Below are 18,126 nucleotides of genomic sequence, written 5' to 3'. Positions count from 1 at the left end.
CGTCCCACCCGTGTCCTGCACAAGCCTGTCCCCCTCCCACCCCTGTAGCCCCCTCCAGCCCCCAGGCAGCCACCCACCTGGGCGGGGCACACCCCCACATGCACTTCCTCACCCCTACATGTGCCCCAGCCTACCCTGCGGTCAACCCATCCCGGGGCCCCACATCCCCCACCCTGCCCTGCCAAGGCAGAGGTGGGTCACTCTGCTCCAGACCCTGGTGGCATGAAGGGCCGGGGGCGATTCCTTCTTCCGCCCCTTGTTTTGCAATGGGGTAAACTGAGGCTCTCTGGATCCCAGGGAGAGGGAATGGCTGAGAGGAGGGCTAGAGCAGGCCACGGGTCCTGGGGTTAACCCATCCCTGGTCCCCTGCTGGCCTAAGTCCTAGGCCCCTGTGTCTCCATCCTTGGGATTGGGGAGGGAGGGCTGTGGATCATCAGGAACCTTCCCCTCCCGGATCTGGGATCTGCCCTTCTTCCGCCCTGTTTTCAGGCTGGTCCCCCCGGCCCCGGACCCCACCCCCTAAACAGGTCGGTGGCTTCTGCTGCCTCACATCCCTCGGGGAGCCTCCACGGTCCAGCTCCTGGACCTCGGCCAACTGGGCATCTGGTCCTACCCGGGGAGCCCTGGCCCGGCCCTGGCCATGCCCGGGGAGCTCTGGCTATGCCCGGGGAGCCCTGCCCATGCCTGGGGTGCTCTGGCTATGCCCGGGGAGCTCTGGCCCTGCCCTGGCCATGCCCGGGGAGCCCTGGCCCTGCCCGGGGAGCTCTGGCTATGCCCGGGGAGCCCTGGCCCTGCCCTGGCCATGTCTGGGGAGCTCTAGCTATGCCCGGTGAGCCCTGGTCCTACCCAAGGTGCTCTGGCTATGCCCGGGGAGCCCTGGTCCCGCCCAAGGTGCTCTGGCTATGCCCGGGGAGCCCTGGCCCTGCCCAGGGTGCTCTGGCTATGCCCGGGGAGCCCTGGCCCTGCCCCTGCCCAGGGCGCTCTGGCTATGCCCGGGGAGCCCTGGCCCTGCCCCTGCCCAGGGCACTCTGGCTATGCCCGGAGAACCCTGGCCCTGCCCAGGGAGCTCTGGCTATGCCCGGGGAGGCCTGGCCCTGCCCTGGCCCTGCCCAGGGAGCTCTGGCTATGCCCGGGGAGGCCTGGCCCTGCCCTGGCCATGCCCAGGGAGCTCTAGCTACGCCCGGGGAGGCCTGGCCCTGCCCAGGAAGCTCTGGCTATGCCCGGGGAGCCCTGGCCCTGCCCGGGGTGCTCTGGCCCTGCCCGGGGAGCTCTGGCCCTGACTGGAGAGCTCTGGCTATGCCCGGGGAGCCCAGGCCCTGCCCTGGCCGTGCCCGGGGAGCCCCGGCCGTGCCCGGGGAGCCGGTGTCCCCAGAAGCCCCGTCTGTGGGGGAGCTGTTGCTGTGCGGCCGGTGGCCTTGGGCAGCCCTGTCCCCGCCCCGTGCCCAGCGGCGGCCAGTCCTCCTCCGGCTTCGGCCTGCGGGGCCCCGGGGACCCCCGGGCCCTCGGGAGGGGAGCAGGGGAGGAGGAGGAGGGGGGGGATCCGGGGGGGGGGTGGGGTGGGGGGATCCGCGCCCCCCTTTGTTGCGGCGCCCCCCGCCCCCCGATCTTACCTCCGTCCTCCCGCACACAAACCGCGGCCCCCGGGGGATGGATGGGGCCCGGGCGGGGCCCTTCTCCTCCTCCTCCTCCTCCTCCTCCTCCGCGCGGGCCTCCGGGCTCCCTCCGCCCCCTCCTCCGTCCCCGCGTCCGCCTGCAGGACCGGGGGTCGGGGGGGTCTAGGAGGAGGGTCCTCGGAGGGGGGGGGTGCCTCTGTGTGTGTGTGTGTGTGTGTGTGTGTGTGTCCGCGTCCCACCCACCCACCGCCCCCGCCGGGCCGGGCCGGACCGGGCACCGCGATCAGCGGCGACACCGATGTGCGGGACGGAACAAAAGGGGCGGTGGCCCGGGGGGGGGGGGAGAGAGGAGGAGGGAGGGGGAGGAGGGAGGGGGGAGGGGAGGGAAGGGGAGGGGGGAGGGTAGGGTGGAGGAGGGGAAGGGGAGGGGGAGAAAGAGGGAGAGGAGGAGGAGGAGGGAGAGGGGAGGGGGAGGAGGGAGAGGGGAGGAGGGGGAGAGGGGAGGAGGAGGAGGAGGGAGGGGAGGGGGAGGAGGAGGAGGGAGGAGGAAGGGGAGGAGGGAGGGGCAGAGGGGAGGAGGAGGAGGGAGGGGAGGGGGAGGAGGAGGAGGGAGGGGAGGGGAGGGGGAGGAAGAAGGGGGAGGGGGAGAGGGGAGGAGGAAGAGGGGAGGTGGGCAGGGGAGAGGGAGGGAGAGGGAGGATGAGGGAGGGAGAAAGAGGGAAGGGGAGGGGGAGGAGAAGGGGAGGAGGGGGAGGAGGGAGAGGGAAGGGGGAGGGAGAGGGGAGGGGAGGAGGGGGAGGGGAGGGAGAGGGAGGATGGGGAGGAGGGAGAAAGAGGGAAGGAGGGGTAGGAGGGAAGAAGAGGATGTGAGCCAAGGGAGGAGGAGGAGGAAGAAGGATGGGGAGGGTCGAGGTGGCGGCGGAGAGGGGGGGCGGCGGGGGCGGCGCCTCCCGGGCCGCTTTGTGGGGCTGCGCGCCTCCCCCCCCCCCCCCCCCCCCCCCCGGCGCGCCCCCGCCGCCCAGCCCTCCGAAACGCCGCTCCGGGGGCCACCCCTCCCCTCCCCTCCCCTCCCCTCCCCTCCTCTCCCCTCCCCACACCCAAACCAATCCAAGCCTTTCCCATTCTCAGTCATTGATTAGTGATAAACTAGCATTTAGCGGATTGCCATCGTTCAGTTATTATGTTCAAGCGCTTAGTACAGCGCCCTGCACATAGTAAGCGCTCAATAAATACGATGGATGATGATGATGATGTTCTTGGACGGACAGGCGGCAATACAAACAGTCATCGATACAAATGTTTCTGTAACAATAAAACTGGCATTTAGGAAGCGCTTACTCTGTGCAAAGCCCTGTTCTAAGCGCTGGGGAGGTTCCAAAGTGATCAGCTTGTCCCACGGGGGGGCTCACAGTCAATCCCCATTTTCCAGAGGAGGGGACTGAGGCCCGGAGAAGTGAAGTGACTTGCCCAAAGTCACACAGCTGACAGTTGGCGGAACCGGGATTTGAACCCATGACCTCTAGCTCCAAAGCCCATGCTCTTTCCACTGAGCCACACTGCTTCTCTATAAGTATTTATTTCTATTGATGACTGTTTATTGGTATGGCTGCTTTCCCAGACTAAGCCCCCCCTTTTCCTCAGCTCTCCTCCCTTCCCCGTCACCACAACTCGCTCCTTTTGCTCTTCCCACCCCAAATCACTTAGGTATAGATCTATAATTCTATCGATATCTATTAACAGTGATAATGGCATTTATTAAGCGCTTAGTATGTGCAATGCACTGTTCTGAGCACTGGGGAGGTTAAAAGGTGATCAGGTTGTCCCACGGGGGGCTCACAGTCTTCACCCCCATTTTACAGATGAGGTAACTGAGGCACAGAGAACTTAAGCGACTCGCCCAAAGTCACACAGTTGACAATTGGCGGAGGCAGGATTTGAACCCATAACCTCTGACTCCAAAGCCCATGCTCTTTCCACTGAGCCACACTGTATTGACGTCTGTCTCTCTCCCTCTAGACTGGGAGCCCGCTGTAGGCAGGGATTGTCTCTCTCTCTTGCTGTATTGTACTTTCTGAGCGCTTAGTACAGTGCTCTGTACATGGTAAGGGCTTAATACATACAGTTGAATTAAATGAATGGATGAAGACTGTTGGGTAGCGACCGTCTCTATCTGTTGCCAACTTGTACTTCCCAAGTGCTCAGTCCAATGCTCTGCACATAGTAAGCGCTCAATAAATATGATTGAATAATAATGATGGCATTTATTAAGCACTTACAATGTGCAAAGCACTGTTCTAAGCACAGGGGAGGTTACAAGGTGATCAGGTTGTCCCACGGGGGGCTCACGATCTTCATCCCCATTTTCCAGATGAGGGAACTGAGGCCCAGAGAAGTGAAGTGACTTGCCCAAAGTCACCCAGCTGACAATTGGCGGAGCCGGGATTTGAACCCATGAACTCTGACTCCAAAGCCCGGGCTCTTTCCAGTGAGCCATGCTGCTTGTCCCTGTGAGCCTCACTGTTGGGTAGAGACTGTCTCTATATGTTGCCAACTTGTGCTTCCCAAGCGCTTAGTCCAGTGCTCTGCACACAGTAAGTGCTCAATAAATACAATTGATTGATTGATTGATTGAATGAACGAAAAAATGCTCACCCACCCCTCCGCTCAGGGGTCTCCAACCACCCGCTCAAGCGCTTAGTACAGTGCTCTGCACACAGTAAGCGCTCAATAAATACGATTGATGATTGATGATGACCCGGCGGGGGCCTGGGCCAGCTTGGACGTTATGCCCAACCTAACGGCATTGGGTCAGCGGCGACTGTGTCTCCTCGGTGGTTGCTCTGTGCCAAGCACTGTGCTGGACGCTAGGATAGTGTTGATACAATCAGATGGTGTCCGGTCCCTGACCCCCACTGAGCTCACAGTCTAAGAGGGAGAGAGGAAAGGGATTTTGTGTCCCTTTGGATTGTATGCCCCCTCTGAGATAGGGACAATGTCTGATTTTTATTTTTTAAATGGTATTTGTTAAGCGCTTACCTGTGCCAGGTACTATACTAAACACTAGTGGAGATACAAACTGATCCGTTTGGACGCAGTCCCTGTCCCCAAATGGGGCTTACAGTCTCAAACACAATTGTTCAGATGAGGTAACTGAAGTGACTTGCCCAGGGTCACACAGCAGACAAGCGGCAGAGCTGGATTAGAACCCAGGTCCTTTGACACCCAGACTCAAGTTCTATATACTACGCCACTCTGCTTCTCCATCTGCTTGTGTTTTCCCTTCCCCAGGGCTCTGTTCACAATGAGCCCTTAAAAATACCACAATTATTTCTATAGGTGAAGAAACTGGCCCAGAGAAGTTACGTGACCTGCCAGAGGTCACACGGAAACCTGGGCCAGAACTGGACTCGAACTCGGGTCTCCGGGCTCCCAGTCTAGACTTGTACTCCCGGCTCCGCCAATTGTCAGCTGTGTGACTTTGGGGAAGTCACTTCACTTCTCTGGGCCTCAGTTACCCCATCTGTAAAATGAGGATTAAGACTGTGAGCCCCCCGTGGGACAACCTGATCACCTTGTAACCTCCCCAGCGCTTAGAACAGTGCTTTGCACATAGTAAGCGCTTAATAAATGCTATTATTATTATTATTATTATTATTATTATTATTATTATCTCTCCTCAGGACGCAGGAACCCCCCTGCAGTGTCCTAGGGTCCGGATTCAAGGTGGACAAGGGGTCCAGGGACCAACACCCCCCTCCCGGCAGCCACACAAGGATCCCGGGTCTCATACGAGGGACCGAAACTCCGGGATCGATAATAATGATAATAATAATAATGATGATGGCATTTATTAAGCACTTTCTTTGTGCCAAGCACAGTTCTAAGCAATGGGGTAGACAGAGAAGCAGCGTGGCTCAGTGGAAAGAACATGGGCTTTGGAGTCAGAGGTCATGGGTTCAAATCCCAGCTCTGTGACTTCGGGCAAGTCATTTAACTTCTCTGGGCCTCAGTGACCTCATCTGTAAAATGGGGATTAGGACTGTGAGCCCCCCGGGGGACAACCTGATCACCCTGTAACCTCCCCAGCGCTTAGAACAGTGCTTTGCACACAGTAAGCACTTAAAAATGCCATTATTATTATTATTATTATTAAGTGCAGGGGTAGATACAAGCTAATCAGGTTGGGCACCTGATCACCTTGGAACCTCCCCAGTGTTTAGAACAGTGCTTTGCACATAGTAAGCGCTTAATAAATGCCATCATTATTATTATTATTACCATGAGCTCAAAGCCCTGTACTCAGTGCTTGGGGACAGAGAGCAAAATAATAATAATAATAATAATTATAAGCTCATTGTTATTATTCCTAATTCAATCATATTTATTGAGTGCTTACTGTGTGCAGAGCACTGTACTAAGCGCTTGGGAAGTCCAAGTTGGCAACATATAGAGACAGTCCCTACCCAACAGTGGGCTCACAGTCTAGAAGGGGGAGACGGAGAACAAAACCAAACATACTAACAAAATAAAATAAATAGAATAGATATGTACAAGTAAAATAGAGTAATAAATATGTACAAACATATATACATATATACAGGTGCTGTGGGGAAGGGAAGGAGGTAAGATGGGGGGGATGGAGAGGGGGACGAGGTAATTGTGGTAATTGTTAAGCACTTACTACGTGCCGGGCACCGTACTAAGCTCCGGGGTGGATACAAGCAAATCAGGTCGGACACAGTTCCTGTTCCCCGTGGGCCTCAATCAATCAATCAATCAATCGTATTTATTGAGCGCTTACTATGTGCAGAGCACTGTACTAAGCGCTTGGGAAGTACAAATTGGCATCACACGGTCTCAATCCCCATTTTACTGATGAGGGAACTGAGGCCCAGAGGAGTGAACTGACTTGCCCAAGTTTACACAGCAGACAAGTTATGTTGCCAATTTGTACTTCCCAAGCGCTTAGTACAGTGCTCTGCACATAGTAAGCGCTCAATAAATACGATCGAGGATGATGACAAGTGGCAGAGGCGGAATTAGAACCCATGACCTTCTGACTCCTAGTCCCAGGCTGTATCCACTAAGGCACGCAGAACAACAAACCTTGGCTGGATCTGGCCGTGCCAAGGAGCTCATCCTGTCCTGCTCCAATCTTGGGGTGGGGGATGAGGAGGAGGACAAGGAGGAGGGGACAGAAGAAAGGTGGCCTGGTCAGCGACGGGACCACCCCCTCGACCCCCCAAACACCAGCTGGGACGTGGCCGGGGGCTGGTCCGGGCGGCTGGACGGGGGACAGAAGCCAGCGGCCGAGCCCGTGACAATGATGTATTTGTTGTTCACGGCGCTGCTGGGAAAGACATTCCGGCCGGGAGGAAGAGGCTCAATGGGACCACTGTTCCAGCCGCTCCGGCCGCTGCTGGGAGGACAAGGCCAGCTCTCCACCACGTCCGAGGGGGGGAGGAGGGTTTCCAGCACCCCCAAAGCCAGGGAGAAAGGGCCAGGCGGAGACACTAGGACCGGTGGTCGGTGACCCAACCCTGCTGCTGAGAGGGCCCGGGGCGGGCGGCCCAGTGGCGGGTGTCGTGGGAAGAGCCGGACGGACACACGTCCAACCGGCGCTGAGGCCCAGAGCTTCTCCCCGCATCCAACTGTCTCCACGGAAAACCGGGAAAGGGCTCCGCAGCCATTTGGTGGCCCTGTCAGAGTGGGACCGGAGCAGACATTTCCTCTCCCATTTTACAAGAGTGAAGCGGGGGCTGAGAGATGGATCGGTGAATAATAATAATAATGATGATGGCGTTTGTTAAGCACTTACTATGTGCAGGGCACTGTTCTGAGCGCTGGGGCGGGGGCGTACAAGGTGACCTGTCCTACAAGCCGACGATGGACTCGGCCCAGAACATGCAAACGACACAGAGCCAGGCCAAGACACCAGGAATAGCTGGGATGCTGGGACAGATGGTGGACGTGAAGGTGGTGAAGAAGACGGACGCGGGGCTGGAGGTGTCCATCCAGCCGGGAGATGTGCCCGCCTTCCTGCCCAAGATCCACCTGTCTGATCACGTCTCCAACGGCCAGCTGCTGTGGCACTGGCTCCAGCCGGATGACATGCTCCACAAAGTCCTCTGCCTGGCTAGCAGCGGGGGCCGCAACGTATCCTTCCTGATGGCGAGGGGACGTGGGGAGGGAGGCCGTGGCTGAGACCGCGTGGCCGGCCCATTGCCAGGGGCCTTGATCCAATCAATCCCGCCGTGAAAATCGACACTGGCCCTCAGTCCCAGCACCTAGGAGCAGTCACGCCGAGGACCTTGTATAGACCCTTGATTGCCTCCTCTTCTGTTCAGTCTCCTTGTTTGGTCTTCTTCGGGATGGGGAACTCTGCTTGAGTGTGTTTGTCCCTGGGCAGATGCTTGTGTTCTCTGAGCCTAGTGGGTTGGGAAACCGTAACAAGAGACGGGGGAGACTTGGAGGCCCTCCCTCTGCCCATCCGCCAAGGTAGCTCTCTTCCTCCCTTCAAGGCCCTGCTGAGAGCTCACCTCCTCCAGGAGGCCTTCCCAGACTGAGCCCCTTCTTTCCTCTCCCCCTCGTCCCCCCTCCATCCCCCCGTCTTACCTCCTTCCCTTCCCCACAGCACCTGTATATATGTATATATGGTTGTACATATTTATTACTCTATTTATTTATTTATTTATTTATTTTACTTGTACATTTCTATCCTACTTATTTTGTTGGTATGTTTGGTTCTGTTCTCTGTCTCCCCCTTTTAGACTGTGAGCCCACTGTTGGGTAGGGACTGTCTCTATGTGATGCCAATTTGTACTTCCCAAGCGCTTAGTACAGTGCTCTGCACATAGTAAGCGCTCAATAAATACGATTGATTGATTGATTGATTGATTGACCAGATTGTCCCACGTGGGGCTCACAGTCTTAATCCCCATTTTACAGATGAGGTAACTGAGGCTCAGAGAAGTTAAGTGACTTGCCCAAGGTCACACAGCAGCCATGTGGCTGCTGTCTCCCCCTTCTAGACTGTGAGACCACTGTTGGGTGGGGACTGTCTCTATATCATCATCAATCGTATTTATTGAGCGCTTACTATGTGCAGAGCACTGTACTAAGCGCTTGGGAAGTACAAATTGGCAACATATAGAGACAGTGTTGCCAATCTGTACTTCCCAAGCGCTTAGTACAGGGCTCTGCACACAGTAAGCGCTCAATAAATACAATTGATTGATTGATTGATGTGGCGGAGCCAGGATTTGAACGCATGACCTCTGACTCCCAAGCCCGGGCTCTTTCCACTGAGCCACGCTGCTTCTCGCTGGTGAAGGCTTCCTGGAGGAGGTGGGATTTCAGGAGGACTCGCGTTCATTCAATCTTACTTATTGAGCGCATACTGTGGGCAGAGCACTGTACTAAACGCGCGGAAAAGTGCGATACAACGATAAACAGTGACATTCCCTGCCCGCAATGAGCTCACGGTCTGACAAAGGGAGAGCGGTTATCATCAGCTCTTATGCCATCACCATCATTATTATTATCATCAATCAGTGGTATCTATTGAGCGCTTACTGCCTGCAGATCATTCATTCAATCGTATTTATTGAGCGCTTACTGTGTGCAGAGCACTGTACTAAGCACCTGGGAGAGTCCAATACAATGGAGCTGGTAGATAAGATCCCCACCCTTACTTTCTAGCAGGATGTAGAGAAGCAGTGCGGCCTGTTGGGAAGAGCACAGGGCTGGGAGTCAGAGGACCTGGGTTCAAATCTTGGCGCCGCCACTTACCTGCTGTGTGACCCTAGGCAAGTCACTTCATCCCTCTGGGCCTCAGTTCCCTCATCTGCAAAATGGGGATTCAATACCTGTGCTCCGTCTAAGAATGAGCCCCATGTGGAGCCTGATTTTCTTCTATCTACCCCAGCGTTCACTTAGTACAGTGGTTGGCATATAGTAAACGCTTCGTGGCTCAGTGGAAAGAGCCCGGGCTTGGGAGTCAGAGGTCATGTGTTCAAATCCCGGCTCTGCCACTTGTAAACTGGGTGATTCTGGGCAAGTCACTTCTCTGTGCCTCAGTTCCCTCATCTGTAAAATGGGGATGAAGACTGTGAGCGCCCCCGTGGGACAGCCTGATCCCCTTGGATCCTCCCCAGTGCTTAGAACAGTGCGTTGCACATAGTAGGCGCTTAACAAATACCGCAGTTTTAGAGAAGCAGCGTGGCTCAGTGGAAAGAGCACGGGCTTGGGCGTCAGAGGTCATGGGTTCTAAACCCAGCTCTGCCACATGTCTGCTGTGTGACCTTGGGCAAGTCACTTGGCTTCTCTGAGTCTCAGTTCCCTCATCTGTAAAATGGGGATTAAGACCGTGAGCCCCACGTGGGACAACCTGATCACCTTGTATCCCCCTCCAGGGCTTAGAACAGTGCTTTGCACCCACTGTTGGGTAGGGACTGTCTCTATATGTTGCCAATTTGTACTTCCCAAGCGCTTAGTACAGTGCTCTGCACATAGTAAGCGCTCAATAAATACGATTGATGATAGTAAGTGCTTAACAAATGCCATCATTATTAACAAACACCACAATTATTGTCATTATTATCTGTCCCAGCACTTACAGTGCTTGATATATAGTAAGTACTTAATGCCGTAAAGAAATGCATCTCCCAAAGTGCTTTTTTTCCTCTGGACTTTTAGCTCTGCACTCTCCCAAGCACTTAGTACAGTGCTCTGTACATAGTAAGCGCTCAAATATCATCGACTGATTGATGTATGGCACTGGGTCATTGATATTCCATTGTGATTCCTGGAATGCTCACCTCTGGGTCTTTTGTTTTTTTTTATGGTACATGTTAAGCACTTACTATGTGTCAAACACTGTTCTAAGTGTTAAAGCACCTACTATGTGTCAAACACTGTTCTAAGTGCTGGGGTAGGTACAACTTAATTAGGTCAGACAGTCCCCTGTCCCGCATGGGACTCACAGTCTAAAGTAGGAGGTAGAACAGGTATTTAATCCCCATTTTACAGTTGAGGCAACTGAGGCACAGAGAAGCGAAGTGACTTGCCCAAGGTTATACAGAGAGGCAGCATGGCTCAGTGGAAATCAATCAATCGTATTTATTGAGTGCTTACTGTGTGCAGAGCACTGTACTAAGCGCTTAATTAATTGGAAAGAGCCCGGGCTTGGGAGTCAGAGGTCGTGGGTTCTAATCCCGGCTCCGCCACATCAGCTGTGTGACCTGGGGCAACTCACTTCACTTCTCTGTGCCTCAGTTACTTCATCTGTAAAATGGGGATTAAGACTGTGAGCCCCACGGGGGGACAGCCTGATCACCTGGTATCCCTCCCAGCCCTCAGAACAGTGCTTTGCACATAGTAAGCACTTAACAAATACCATTATTTTTATTATTATTATTACACAACGAGCAACCGGCGAACTAATGGCAGAGCAATTGGCGCAGGCAGGATTAGAACCCAGGTCCTCCGACTCCCAGAGCCGTACTCTTTCCACTAGGCCAAGCTGTTTCTCGAACCCCAGGCACGCCTCTCAGCAGCTGATCGATCCCATATGCAACCGGGCCTTTTCCCACTCAGTCACGGTTCCCAAGGGAAACGCGGAAAAGAAATCCCAGGCGCTCCAGGAAAGAGGCAGAGGAGAGAAGCCACGTGGCCTCACGGAAAGAGCCTGAGTCTGGGAGGCAGAGGACCTGGGTTCTAATTCCGGCACCACCACGGCTCTGCTGGGTGACCTTGGGCAAGTCACTTCACTTCCCTGTGCCTCGGTTCTCTCATCTGTAAAATGGGGATAAGAGTGTGAACCCCATGTGAGACAGGGACTGTGTCCGACCTGTTTAACTTGTATCCACCCCAGTGCTTAGAACAGTGCTTGGCACATAGTGCTTAACAAAAATAATAATAATAATAATAATTATGGCATTTACTAAGCACTTACTATGTGTCAAGCACTGTTCTAAGAGCTGGGGAGGTTACAAGGTGATCAGGTTGTCCCACGGGGGGCTCACAATCTTAATCCCCATTTTACAGATGAGGTAATCAATCAATCAATCGTATTTATTGAGCGCTTACTGTGTGCAGAGCACTGTACTAAGCACTTGGGAAGTACAAGTTGGCAACGTATAGAGACAGTCCCTACCCAACAGTGGGCTCACAGTCTAGAAGGGGGAGACAGAGAACAAAACCAAACATACTAACAAAATAAAATAGAATAGATATGTACAAGTAAAATAAATAAATAAATAACTGTAATAAATAGGTAACTGAGGCCCAGAGAAGTTAAGCGACTTGCCCAAAGTCAGACAGCTGACAATTTGCAGAGCCGGGATTTGAACCCATGACCTCTGACTCCAAAGCCCGGGCTCTTTCCTCTGAGCCACGCTGCTTCACTATTATTATTAAATGGACTTCTGGGCGACCTCGGGCACTGCTTTCCTTCCCTAGGCTTCAGTTTCCTCAGCTTCCAAGTGGGGATTCAATCCCTGTCCTCCCTTCTGTTTGGACCGTGAGCTCCGTGTGGGACAGGGACTGTGTTTGACCTAGCTTGGCTCTACCCCAGCGTTTAGTACAGTGCGTGGCACATAGTAAGGGCTCACAGTTATAGAACAAAAGTTACATTGTCCTCTCCCACGCACTTTAGTAAAGGGCTCTGTACACAATAAAGCGCTCAATAAATACCACCGATTGACTACCTGCCTAACAGATTCTACCATGATTACCACTCACTCAGTCCTGCCCCATCAATCGTTCAAAGGATAAATGACCTGTCAGGAGCCAGGAAGAGAACATTCCTGGCTGAATGTGAACGTGAATCCACACAGGGATGGAGCCAAGCCGGTCCTGCCCACCCCCGCGGCCCCCCAACGGTCCCCGGCTTCTCCTTGGCATCCCTGGTGGGGGGTGTCGATGGGACCACAAAGGGAGATCTGTTGGCAGAATGACGGCATTTATTCAGTGCCAACCCTGTGCCAGGCACTGTCCCGACAATCAGATCCGACCCAGTCCCTCGCCCTTCCCCGGCCCAAGAGGGAGAGATCTCATCCCCATTTGATAGGGGAGGACACCGGGGCCCAGAGAGGCGAAGCCATTCGGCCCGGGCCGCACAGCATCTCAGAGAGAACGTGGAGATTCGAGCGGGGTCTCCGGGGTCCCTCCACGACCACATTTTCACTGGGGGTTTTACTGATTCTCATCCGGCTCGCTTCAACTGCGGAGCAGGAGGCCACGGGAACCGGAACAATAAATAGCCCATGGTCCCTACTGGCTGGAATGGCGGCTTCTTCTCGCCTGTCTCCTGGCTGCTCATATTTGATTCATGAACCAAGGCCCCGAGGGAAGCGGGGATGGGGGGGGGTGACGCTCAGGCAGTAACAGGAAGTAAATATTTCCCAGGGTTGGGGCGAGGGGGAGGCCGGACGGATCATTATAAACTGGCAGCAGCTCAGAGGGTGGGAAGATGGGCGGGTGGGAGAACAGACAGCCCCAACCTCCTGGGCTGTCCTGGGGATGGCAATCACGGCCCCACAGCATTTATTCACTCATGCATTCAATCAATTATATTTACTGAGCGCTTACTGTGTGCGGAGCACTGTACTAAGCACTTGGGAAGTACAATTTAGCAACATATAGAGACGGTCATTCATTCATTCAATCGTATTGATTGAGCGCTCACTGTGTGCGGAGCACTGGACTAAGCGCTTGGGAAGTACAAGTTTGCAAAATATAGAGACGGTCCCTACCCAACAGCGGGCTCACAGTCTAAACCTGTAAACCTGTATATATGTATATACCTGTATATATGTTTGTACATATTTATTACTCTATTTATTTATTTATTTTACTTGTACATATCTATTCTATTTATTTTATTTGGTTAGTATGTTTGGTTTTGTTCTCTGTCTGCCCGTTTTAGACTGTGAGCCCACTGTTGGGTAGGGACTGTCTCTATATGTTGCCAACTTGGACTTCCCAAGAGAAGCAGTGAGGCTCAGTGGAAAGAGCACGGGCTTTGGAGTCAGAGGTCATGGGTTCAAATCCCGGCTCCGCCACATGTCTGCTGTGTGACCTTGGGCAAGTCACTTAACTTCTCTGAGCCTCAGTTACCTCATCTGTAAAACGGGGATTAAGACCGTGAGCCCGACGTGGGACAACCTGATCACTTTGTATCCCCCCAAGTGCTTAGAGCTGTGCTTTGCACATAGTAAGCGCTTAACAAATGCCAACATTATTATTATTATTCCCAAGCGCTTAGTACAGTGCTCTGCACACAGTAAGCGCTCAATAAATACGATTGATGATGATGATGATAAAAGATGGGAGGGAGGATGAATAGAGCAGGCCCACGCTCTATCCACTAGATTACTCGCACTGAGCGCTTACTGTGTGCAAAGCACTATGTCTATATGTTGCCAAATTGTACTTCCCAAGTGCTTAGTCCAGTGCTCTGCACACAGTAAGCGCTCAATAAATACGATTGATGATGATGATGATGATGATGATGTAAAAAGTGTTTGGGAGAGTAAGATTTTACAGAGTTGGTAAACACGAGGTCTCTGCCCACGAGTTTACATCCTAGAGGGCCAGACTGTAGGGTTCAAAGCTCAATCGTGGATCTCCTATTCTCCATCTAACCCTCAATCCCTTGGGAAGTTCACTTAATCAATCAATCGTATTTATTGAGCGCTTACTGTGTGCAGAGCACTGTTCTAAGCGTATAGATCTGTAATTTTATTTATTTATATTGATGTCTGTTTACTTGTATTGATGTCTGTTTCCCCGCCCCAACACACACACAGACTGTGCGCCCGTTGTGGGCAGAGATTGTCTCCCTTTACTGCTGGATTGTACTTTCCAAGTGCTTAGCCCAGTGCTCTGCACACAGTAAGCGCTCAATAGATATGATTGAATGAATGAGAGGAATGGGAGGCAGGAATAATAATAATAATAATAATATTAGTATTTGTTAAGCGGTATGTGCCAAGCACTGTTCTAAGCAAATAGTTATATTATTATATATATTTATATATTAGAAATAACAGTTCTAAGGAATAGGTATGGCACCCCTCTGACCTTCTGGGGAGCGGGGCTGAGGGGAAGGGTCCTGCCTTGCCAGGGTCAACACCATCTTATTATTTTCTGGCGTCGAGACGGTGCTTAACTTGGGCCCAGGACTGTGCTGAACCCCAAGGTGGATACAGGAGAATCATCATCATCACCAATCGTATTTATTGAGCGCTTACTGTGTGCAGAGCACTGTACTAAGCGCTTGGGAAGTCCAAGTTGGCAACATCTAGAGACAGTCCCTACCCAACAGTGGGCTCACAGTCTAAAAGGGGGAGACAGAGAACAAAACCAAACATACTAACAAAATAAAATAAATAGAATAGATATGTACAAGAAAAATAAATAATTAAATAGAGTAATAAATATGTACAGAATCAGACCGGACGCAGGGCTCACGGTCCAACAGGGATCTCGTCCCCATTGTACAGATGGGAAACTGAGGCCCAGAGAGGCTCGCCAGCGGATCTGAGATCTCACAGCGGCCCAGAGACACAGCTGGGATTAGAAGAAGCGTCTCTTGCTTCCCTGCCCAGGCTCTTTCCTTTATTCTCCCCTCCCTCAATCCTCAGCACTTACATTCAGATCTGGACTTTATTTATATTAATATCTGTCTCCACCTCTAGATTATAAGCTCTTTGTGGGCAAGGAACAGGTCTACTGGCTCTGTCATATCGTACTTTCCCAAGTATTTAGTACAGTGCTCTGCACACAGTAAGCGTTCAATAAATACCATGATTTTTTTAATGGTCTTAGCAATTACTAGATGTCAGGAACTGAATTAAGCACTGGAGGAGGTACAAGATAATCTGGTTAAACACAGTGCAAGTTCCACATGAGACTCACAGCCTCAATCCCCATTTTACAGATGAGGTAACTGAGTCACAGAGAAGTTAAGTGACCTGTCAGTCAGTCAATCAATCATATTTATTGAGCACTTACTGTGTGCGGAACACCGGACTACACACTTGGGAAGGTCACACAGGGGACATATCCCGGCTCTGCCAGTAGTCAGCTGTGTGACCTTGGGCAAGTCACTTCACTTCTCTTTGCCTCAGTTACCTCCTCTGTAAAATGGGGATGAAGACTGTGAGCCCTACGTGGAACAATTGGATCACCTTATATCCTCCCCAGCGTTTAGAACAGTGCTTTGCATATAATAATAATAATAATAATAATAATAATAATGGCATTTATTAAGCACTTACTATCAACATCAATCGTATTTATTTATCTATTTATTTATCGTATTAATGATATTAATAATTAATAATAATTAATCTAAATTTAATTTAATTTAATAATTAATAATTGATTATTATTGAATATTAAAAATATTGTATTAGTAATATGTTAATATAATATTATTATATTATTATCAATGAATTATTGATTGATTTATTAAGCACTTACTATGTGCAAAGCACTGTTCTAAGCTCTAGGGAGGTTACAAGGTGATCAGGTTGTCCCATGGGGGGCTCACAGTCTTAATACCCATTTTACAGATGAGGGTACTGAGGCCCAGAGAAGTGAAGTGACTTGCCCAAAGTCACACAGCTGACAATTGGCAGAGCTGGGATTTGAACCCATGACCTCTGACTCCAAAGCCCGGGCTCTTTTCCACGGAGCCACGCTGCTTCTCATAAATACATATGAGAGGTATATATAAATATTATACATTTATATATAAATATATAATATGTTATATAGTATAATATATATGATATATATTTATGTACTATATAAATATAGTAAGCACTTAATAAATGCCATCATTATTATATGATGGAGACAACAACAGACAAGGTCATGCTGTTATCCCTGTTTAGCTAGACTGTGAGCCCGTTGTTGGGTAGGGACCATCTCTATATGTTGCTGATTTGTACTTCCCAAGCACCTAGTACAGTGCTCTGCACACAGTAAGCGCTCAATAAATACGATTGAATGAGTGAATGAACAGATGGGGAGACCAAGACCCAGAGAGATCAAGCCACTACCCAAAGTCAATCAATTGTATTTATTGAGCGCTTACTGTGTGCAGAGCACTGGACTAAGCGCTTGGGAAGTACAAGTTGGCAACATATAGAGACGGTCCCTACCCAACAGTGGGCTCACAGTCTAAAAAGTCACACAGCAGAGATGGGTCTCCCTTTCAATTCCTGGCCCTGCGCTCTCGCCACTAGGCCCCACCGCTTCCCTAACACATCCTTCTCCATCAGTTTCTCAATTTTCTGTCTTTCTGAGAAAAAGACCAGCCACCCCTTGGCTACACAAAATATGATACGATGGCGGTGACGGCGGGGCCTGGGACAGCGGCGGATCGGTCGGCTTCATGGAGGCCTCGGTCCACCCGGTCAGTGACGGGGAGGCCCCCTCTCCGGGCCCGGATGGGAGCACGGAGAGACCCTCCGGCATAAGAGAAGCAGCGTGGCTCAGTGGAAAGAGCCCGGGCTTTGGAGTCAGAGGTCATGGGTTCAAATCCCGGCTCCGCCAACTGTCAGTTGTGTGACTTTGGGCAAGTCACTTCACTTCTCTGGGCCTCAGTTCCCTCATCTGTCAAATGGGGATTAAAACTGGGAGCCCCCCGTGGGACAACCTGATCACCTTGTAACCTCTCCAGCGCTTAGAACAGTGCTTTGCACATAGTAAGCGCTTAATAAATGCCATTATTATTATTATTATAAACCCACTGATCTTTGGGAGGAGGGCTGATGGGGAGGGCGCTGCCCAGCTGGGGGGCCGGATGGGGAAGTTTGGGGTCCGGGGGAGTCCCCTTCGTGGACCGGACGTCTGGTTATCAGAGTGTGGGAGGAGGGGGGGCAAAGCGGACCTTTTTTAAAAAATACATCCTGCCCACATCTCCGCATTTCTCAAAAACCTCCTCTCCCCTCTAACCTCGCCGCTCTCCTACTCCGACCCAGCCCGCACACGCCACTCATTCATTCCCTCAACCGTATTTATTGAACGCTTGCTGTGTGCAGGGCACTGGACTAAGCGCTTGGGAAGTACAAGTCGGCAACATATAGAGACGGTCCCTACCCAACAGCGGGCTCCCAGTCTAGAGGGGGGAGACGGACAACAAAACGAAACATGTAGACAGGTGTCAGAGTCGTCAGAACAAATAGAATTAAAGCTCTATGTGCATCAGTAAGCGCTTAGTACAGTGCTCTGCACACAGTAAGCGCTCAATAAATACGATTGATGATCATTAACAAAATAAATAGAATAGTAAATATGTACAAGTAAAATAGAGTCATAAATCTGTACCAATATACATACAAGTGCTGTGGGGAGGGGAAGGAGGTAGGGTGGGGGGATGGGGAGGAGGAGAGGAAAAAGGGGGCTCAGTCTGGGAAGGCCTCTTGGAGGAGGTGGGCTCTCAGTAGGGCTCTGAAGGGAGGAAGAGAGCTAGCTTGGCGGATGTGTGGAGGGAGGG

The 18,126-nt window shown here is 51.9% G+C and overlaps 1 protein-coding gene across 4 annotated transcripts in view; it reads right to left on the bottom strand.

Annotated features, from left to right (window-relative positions):
* CLIP2 (CAP-Gly domain containing linker protein 2) overlaps positions 1-1,794 on the bottom strand; it is a 48,051-nt gene extending 46,257 nt beyond the window's left edge. For all 4 annotated transcript variants that reach the window (XM_038759473.1, XM_038759476.1, XM_038759474.1 and 1 more), the window contains exon 1: positions 1,611-1,794. The gene's annotated coding sequence lies outside the window, so the exon portion shown is untranslated. The remainder of the gene's footprint in view (positions 1-1,610) is intronic.
* Positions 1,795-18,126: the final 16,332 nt, after the last annotated feature.

The sequence above is a fragment of the Tachyglossus aculeatus genome, chromosome 17 (genome assembly GCF_015852505.1).
Source record: "Tachyglossus aculeatus isolate mTacAcu1 chromosome 17, mTacAcu1.pri, whole genome shotgun sequence".
Taxonomy (NCBI): Eukaryota; Metazoa; Chordata; class Mammalia; order Monotremata; family Tachyglossidae; genus Tachyglossus; species Tachyglossus aculeatus.
The sequence above is the reverse complement of the archived record's forward strand: the minus strand, read 5'-3'. Positions and strand labels throughout refer to the sequence as shown.